At 43.1% G+C, this 8,171-nt stretch overlaps 1 long non-coding RNA gene across 1 annotated transcript; it reads right to left on the minus strand.

The window, feature by feature from the left end:
• Nucleotides 1-5,251: 5,251 nt before the first annotated feature.
• On the minus strand, nt 5,252-7,595 carry LOC142491081 (uncharacterized). The gene is made up of 3 exons (XR_012800270.1): nt 7,218-7,595; nt 5,477-5,606; nt 5,252-5,400 (listed from the first exon to the last, which is right to left on the minus strand). It is a non-coding gene; the product is annotated as an uncharacterized LOC142491081 (long non-coding RNA).
• Nucleotides 7,596-8,171: the final 576 nt, after the last annotated feature.

Below are 8,171 nucleotides of genomic sequence, written 5' to 3' on the forward strand. Positions count from 1 at the left end.
TGTTGAGGCAATGCCTAGGGGTCTAGGGACGTGTGGGAAATGAAAAACCCCAGAGTCTTAAAGTGTGGCTTAACTGGGATATTTCTGAGAAGCAGATACTGTTCCTCATCCTGGATATTTCACACCTTGGGACCAAACTCCAGACTGTGTGTCCCCCGAAACGAGTGGCCCCTTTTACTCAGCGGTGCTACCAAGCTGATCACTGAGCATGCTCAGAGCTACCTGGCCTGGCCGTAGGATTTTCCCACGTTACGTGGCAGGCTCAGATAGGAGGAAGATAATTCCTTGCCAATGTGATGTGGCTAATGAAAACTCCAAGGACCCCTGTCCTTAAAAAGGCCTGTAACCCTCATTTATGTGGTTTTTTACTTGATTTCTTCAAGTGGATAAGATCTAAGTACAGCGGCTGCGATTCCTGAACGCAAGAGGTTAAAGACATCGTAACAAGGAAACTAGCCCTGCTTCAGGATTTCGTTAGCCCTGGGGAGTCCCGAACGAACCCCAAAGAAGCAGAACAAACTTTTTACATTTCAAGGAAATAACAGGCTGGCATCTTGCACCCCTTGCAAAAGGACCGCAATTTAAAAGGACATTATTTCTGTGTTTCTCGTTTCCTGGACATTTTATCCCGTTCCCTCATTTAAGTAAGTATTTTATAAAGTGTATTCTGAGGTTTTTATCAAGTGTATTCTGAGGTTGTCGTGTGTTTGTCTAATAAGGAAATAAATTACCATTTATTTTGATCAACTTGTTTGCTCAATCGAGAATCCCCAAAATATAAAAAAAATGTTGATAAGTTCCGTCCATCGTGACAATGGCGCTATATAAATAAAGAGATACTGTACATACATACATACATGAGCCCCAGGGAAGGACGAGCAGGGGCCAGGGACCAGTCTTAACCTTTATTATACTGGTCCCTCTGCCCCTTTCCATCACAAAGGTCTTTTAGTCTTCTCTGATAAGTCATATCGGGCTCTTCAACCACTTCTGCAAAGGGGTCTGATCAGAAAGCAGTTAGAAATAGAAGGGCTATAAGCTTATTGTAATGAAATTTAAGATCCATTTTAAGACTTGAAATACATTTCAACATTTTTCATGCATAAATAACATCCGTACCAAATATATTTACATTACCCTAACTTACAAGTGAGCTTCAATGGGAAAAAAATGCACTTAGCCACTTAAGCAAATATTATGAAATTAGCAGGAGCATAGACTGTAAGGGCCACATCAAGGCCCTTCATAGGCCACATTTGGCCTGCAGGTCGCCAGTTGAAGAGCCCTGCTACAGATCATGCACCATCTTAGTCGCTCTTTTGTGCACAATCTCCACTTTATTTACTTCCTTCTAGAGATACAGTATGGTCCCCAGAATTGAACACCACTCTAGGTCAGGTCTCACCAATGATCTATAAAGTGGCATCACCACCCATCTCTTTCAGCTGCCAATACCTCTCCCTATACAACCTAACATCCTGCTGGCTTCCATATAGATTTGTTACAGATGGAACATGATTTACTGGCACATTAGGTGTATGTCTCCTAATGATTTATTTGTCTGCTTGCAGCTGTCCCGCCAATGCTTGGCAGCCGGGAAAATTGAGTTTTAGCATTAGTTGCAATACTCTGCTGAAATGATAGGTGGTGCTAGTGTGCCTCAAAATCTAAATGCAATATAAGACATGCCTTATTCGTGTTCATTTCATATGATATAATATGTAATGGTATTTAAATGGAACCCCACCACTTATTCCCCTTAAAGCAGCAGTCCAAGCTGACGTTTTTTTAATTTTTTTTTCGATTTAATATGTGCATCAATAGAATCCACACAATGGTAAGTAATTAGCTAAGTTACTGATCAATCCATTCTTCTGTGATCAATCACTGAAGATTCGGCTCTGGGTTCACTAAATGGCTGTCAGTACAGCAGAAGAGGATCAAAGATGCGAAGTTTTGTGGGGAAGATCATGTGACCAGGCAGTCACTAGATACAGTATACACAGGAAAGCCAGGGGAGCGGTTGTACCTTAAAATAAAAACAAAATCTACATAGTGTAAAAATGTTAACACAATGAAGTGGTTTCTAAGAAGCTTAGAAAACTTGGTATAAGGCTATGTCACGTATAGCCAACAAACCGATGTGGTAAAGACCACAGGAGGAGCTAAGATCTCAAGCAGAGAAAGATAGACAAAGTCAAGGATAAAATCAACACTTTTATCCACACACGAGTAAATTGGAGGCTTACAAGATCCAAAAGGATAATCAGCATAGGGAGTAGGTGATCTTCCGATCATTTCACGTCGCTGCTGCTGCTGCTGCACGCCAACCCGACTGTGTCTCGAACAGCCGTCACGTCACTTCCGGGATTCCGGCCGGTTGGAGATGACGTCACAGGCTCAAAGTTCTCTTTCTGTCTCAGTCATAGGGTCACGCTTACGCTCTACGCGTTTCGACGTTCTAAATGACGTCTTCATCAGGAGTCTCTGTGACCTGCTCTAGGGGTCTTTTTATACCCACCTGAGCTCATAGTAACCCCTCCTCCAAAAGGTTAACCATTAAAACACCCTAGCTTCTGGGCAGCTATATTGTCTCTCCCATATATCTAGGTGTAATATTAAGAACAAAAGTTTATACAATTCATAAAAGGTTCATAATAAAAAGATTCTCCCTTAAACTACATAAGGGAAGAATCATATTTAAATTCTACATACAATTTTATTATTATACACAAAATTCAATCAACAAAAAATATTAAAACTAATTCCTACCTTTAAATTTAAGTTTAAGGAACGACGATAGATGTATCTTGAAAAACATGAAACAAAAAGGAGTTAGGTGAAGAAACTTTTTTTTGGAAACAGGAAACTCATAATTCATATATCAAAATACCCAAAAAACTGTACACATATACATAGCAGATGATACAAAATATATAAAAATATTAAAAATATTTAAAAATATTTAAAAATATATCTGTACTTCATTTAGAAAAGAGAGGCTTTGATTTAAAAAAAAAGTAGTTTTCTTATAAAAAGGCACCCAATTCAAAATCTACATTTAGGCCCTGAGGAACTAAAGTTTTCAATGAAAAAATCCAAAAGCTTTCTCTTTTTTTGAGTGCTGTGTTTCTATCACCACCTCTCCAATGGGGCAGCACATGCTCAAGGACAGTAAACCTCAGGCCTGATGGGTCGCCATTGTGTTTTAAAATGAAATGATGGGATAATAGATGGGTCGTTACCCCCCTTCTAATATTACCCACATGTTCTAAAATACGTGTCCTTATGGGCCGAGTGGTTTGGCCCACATATTGTAGCCCACAAGGACATTGTATTAGATAAATAACATAGTCGGATTTACATGTGGTATGTTGCTTAATCTGAAATTTTTTCTTAGAGATATTTGACATAAATCCAAATTTATCATCTGCTCTGTATTTACATGCAGTGCATGTTGTGCATCCAAAGAAGCCCTTAATTTGTGGCAACCACCTATTATTGTTATTATTAATCTTAGGTAGTGCACTCGGTGCTAGTCTATTTTTTAAAGTATTTGCTTTCTTAAAAATTACCATAGGTTGGTCAGGGACTATGTCACCCAATATTGGGTCATTTTTGATGATATGCCAATATTTGCGAACTATTTTAGTTATCCTCTCAGACTGTCTATTATAGTTTGTTATAAACGTAAAATCAAAGTTCTTCTTGGGCTTCATTTTCACATTTTCCATCAGTAGGTTTTTCCTTTCCAGAACTTCTACTCTTTCTACTGCATCTTTTATGACCATTTTTTCATAGTTTTTTTCTTTAAATCTGTCCTGCAGGAAAAGAGATTGTTCCTGGAAGGTATTGTCATCAGAACAATTTCTTCTAATACGCCTCAATTGTCCATTTGGCACATTTTTTTAGCACATTTTTCACCCCTGTTTCCAAAAAAAAGTTTCTTCACCTAACTCCTTTTTGTTTCATGTTTTTCAAGATACATCTATCGTCGTTCCTTAAACTTAAATTTAAAGGTAGGAATTAGTTTTAATATTTTTTGTTGATTGAATTTTGTGTATAATAATAAAATTGTATGTAGAATTTAAATATGATTCTTCCCTTATGTAGTTTAAGGGAGAATCTTTTTATTATGGACCTTTTATGAATTGTATAAACTTTTGTTCTTAATATTACACCTAGATATATGGGAGAGACAATATAGCTGCCCAGAAGCTAGGGTGTTTTAATGGTTAACCTTTTGGAGGAGGGGTTACTATGAGCTCAGGTGGGTATAAAAAGACCCCTAGAGCAGGTCACAGACACTCCTGATGAAGACGTCATTTAGAACGTCGAAACACGTAGAGCGTAAGCGTGACCCTATGACTGAGACAGAAAGAGAACTTTGAGCCTGTGACGTCATCTCCAACCGGCCGGAATCCCAGAAGTGACGTGACGGCTGTTCGAGACACAGTCGGGTTGGCGTGCAGCAGCAGCAGCAGAGACGTGAAGTGATCGGAAGATCACCTACTCCCTATGCTGATTATCCTTTTGGATCTTGTAAGCCTCCAATTTACTCGTGTGTGGATAAAAGTGTTGATTTTATCCTTGACTTTGTCTATCTTTCTCTGCTTGAGATCTTAGCTCCTCCTGTGGTCTTTACCACATCGGTTTGTTGGCTATACGTGACATAGCCTTATACGAAGTTTTCTAAGCTTCTTAGAAACCACTTCATTGTGTTAACATTTTTACACTATGTAGATTTTGTTTTTATTTTAAGGTACAACCGCTCCCCTGGCTTTCCTGTGTATACTGTTTCTCTGGACCTTGAAACAGTCCATCTAAGGGTTTGAGTGATTTATTGTACCCATATTGCACCTGTTGATTGTATATTTATTTGTATATTTATCACTTTGCACCTTTGTATATTTTATATATTTTTATACATATCCACTTTTGTAGTTTAAGTATTAGAGCGCCATCTACTGTTTGTTTGCCAGTCACTAGATACAATTGGTGCACTGCTAGAAAGAGGGCAGGGCTCAAAAAAGGGTTGTGTCAGAGCCTGTTTCAGAAGAGGAAGGTGATGTGACTGTGAATGGTTGCTATAGAAATTAAAAATGCTTGTTACATTATAATACATTAAAAATGTAATTCAAAGTTGTTTAAAAAAAATGCTACAAGTATTGTCTCATAGAACAGAACTAATTAAAAAAAAAAAAAGGACATTGCTCGGTCTTCAGCTTTAAAACTTCAGATGGCTAAAATGTATTCTAAAATATTAAATATTTTTATTAGATTATAGTAAATGACTTTATGAAAAATACAATAATACAAATGTGTTCACTCTTCTTCCAAAAGTACAATCTTCTTCAATTGACATCTTCTTCAGACTGGCTTACTCTTGCACATTTTCACCTGTAAATAGAGAATGTTGTATATTTATGTATCCCTCTCTCCCCCTAAATAAAGACACTACCTGTATTGCTGTTACCTGTTGGCTCACAGAGGACCCAAGCCTCCACCACGGGGAGCCTGGGGTGGTATAATTATCGTCTTGGTGCAGCGCCTCCACCTGCGAAGGTTCCCGGCATAGTGGGAGAAGCCCCTCACAGGAACCAATACTAATAGTAAACACACACAGTATATAATAACCTTTACTGATAACACATATAGATGTAGCCAGGTCCCCCTCGCGTGTAGTCAGGTTCCCCCCCCTCGCGCACTCACCCCCTCCTTCCCAGTTGCGAGCGCGCGTGTGGATCGGGCTGGAGCGGAAGCATAGTGATCCCTGGTAGCTAGGGACGCGAGCGGCGAGCAGGCCGGTTGCCGGGGACGCGATCGGGCCGTCGCTAAGGCCGCGATCGCGTTGCCACCGGCCCAGCGGGGAAGCAGGGCGCCGCATACACAGGGCTGTTGCGCATGCGCAATGGCAGTGCACAGCGCGGGAGGCTCAGACAGCTCGCGCATGCGCGAGAATAGACTGCCAGCCCCCAGGGTGCTTTGGGGCAGAGACACCTGACGCCAGGGAGCCAATCAGAAGGCCGGATTCCCCTACTCCCAGTTAGATACATTTCCCAGGGTTTTGCAGCTACGCAGGCACTCAGGATCCGGACCAGCTAGGGGTAAGAGGTGGATGCAGGGGTCAGTGACCCTCTGCATAGGCCAGCAGCCCCCAAGGTCCCAGTTAGGTCCTGAGTCACCTAATAGCTTGTGGAGCTTAGGGACAGGCCCTAGATAGGGACACTGCCCCATTATTTGGTCAAGTAGTCAGGGACACAGAGCGGAAGCCGTGCGGCCCTGCGAGGTGGGTTCTGGGCTCAGAGCACCACCAAAGACCCTAACACCAGGAGAGACATTGTTTGCGCTGGACTTTCAACCCACGTGGTGTGGAGGACAATGTCGGATCGTGCGGATTGATATCGCGGTACCCGTGGCTGGAGCCCGGGCAGGTAACCTGCAACTCACGTGCACCAACCAGGCCTATCACCAAACATAGTGGCTGCGCAGTCACACACACATATGCACAGTGGTATTTGACTCTGGGAGTACGAGACATTTGGGTGGGGGTTACTGGACACAGGGTGGGGTCACATTGTGGGTGGTAGCGTCCGCCGTGACGCCTAGAGGTGATAGCGTCCGCCGTGACGCCTAGAGGTGATAGCGTCCGCCGCGACGCCTAGAGGTGATAGCGTCCGCCGTGACGCCTAGAGGTGGTAGCGTCCGCCGTGACGCCTAGTGTGGTTAGTGTCCGCCGTGACACCCAGTGTGGTTAGCGCCCACCATGGCGCATGATGATGTTATGATGTTATTGAGTGATATATGTGTTTCCATGCAGTAAAGCCAGTCCTGTTTTATATTCGTTCGTGTTGTGTGGTTGTTTCCTGTGAGGGCCTCCTCCCACTCCGTTGGGATCCCTCCCAGGTGGAGGCGTTGCACCTAGAGATGTATGATATGTATGTACCCCAGGTTCCCCAAGCGGAGGCTTAGGCTCCTGAGAGCCAACAGGTAGCACAGCAGGTAGTAGCGGCGGTATTCATAGGGAATACCCGTTACATAACATAACACCACCTCCCAGTATAATGAACACCCCGCCCAGTACCACCAATGAGTGTCCCAAAGTATATTGGGTGCTAGGCACCAATACCCTGATGTCCCTTTCCCAGTGTTCAGCCCACCCAAAAGTGTAGAGTGTTGCGCTTTCCCGTGAACTGTTGTTGCATTTGTTGAGGTACCTGCTTAGTACTCCAGTACTCGGTGCGGCCGAATTAGAAATGAGGATCCGTCTGATCCAGTGGCGTGGCCCTCCGCGATGGTGTCCGCTTCTGCGTTGGGTGGACTCCGCTAGGAGGGTCTCATCTTTTAGAGTCTTTGATAGCACCGCGGTGGTCTGGTCCCAGACCACAGACCGCGATCACCGCACGGCGTCCTCACTGTCCCTGACACTACAGTAAAATGGAGAAGCGTCCCTATCTAAGGGGCTTTCCCTGCAGCAGCCACAAGCTACATGTGAGTGGGGCCTATCTGGGACCTATGGGGATTCTCTGGCCTAGGCTGAGTGCCACTGACACTCAGACCCTCCCTTCCCCTTGTCTCTCTGGCTCCAACTCAAAGTCCCCTTAACTGTCTGAACCCTAACTGTCAGAATCTCTCAGCCCTATTGGTTGCCTGGCAACATGTGGACTGCAGCCACTGAGGCTGTTGGAACTTGCAGTTCCCTTGCTGATATACTCCTATGGAAAGGTAAGGGGACAAACAGGGGACCAGGGGGACCCAGGCTATACTTAAAATCAGCAGTGTAGCGCACAAACTATGTGTGGTACAGTACGCATGTGTTTCCATCTGTGTCATTGAATTTCTGCACATGCGTGTTTCTATTGAACTGGTTGAAACGCACGAGTGTCATAACATTTTTGCACATGGGAGTTGGTATGGAACCTGGTTGAAATGCATACGGTATGTGTGTCATTGAATTTCTGGTATTGTAAAAAAAAAAAAAATAGATACACGAATTACATAACATTAGCTGATAGTATCACTGGATGTGTTTCATGCATGAACACTGTGTTGCTTCTCATCAGCCCACCAAACCTGCAAAGCATGGATGAAAACAAGAATCAAACAATGATTACAATAGGAATTAAAAAATGTTTGAAATACTGGAATAACACAATACAATCAATTTTCAA

The sequence above is a fragment of the Ascaphus truei genome, chromosome 3 (genome assembly GCF_040206685.1).
Source record: "Ascaphus truei isolate aAscTru1 chromosome 3, aAscTru1.hap1, whole genome shotgun sequence".
NCBI classification, from domain to species: Eukaryota; Metazoa; Chordata; class Amphibia; order Anura; family Ascaphidae; genus Ascaphus; species Ascaphus truei.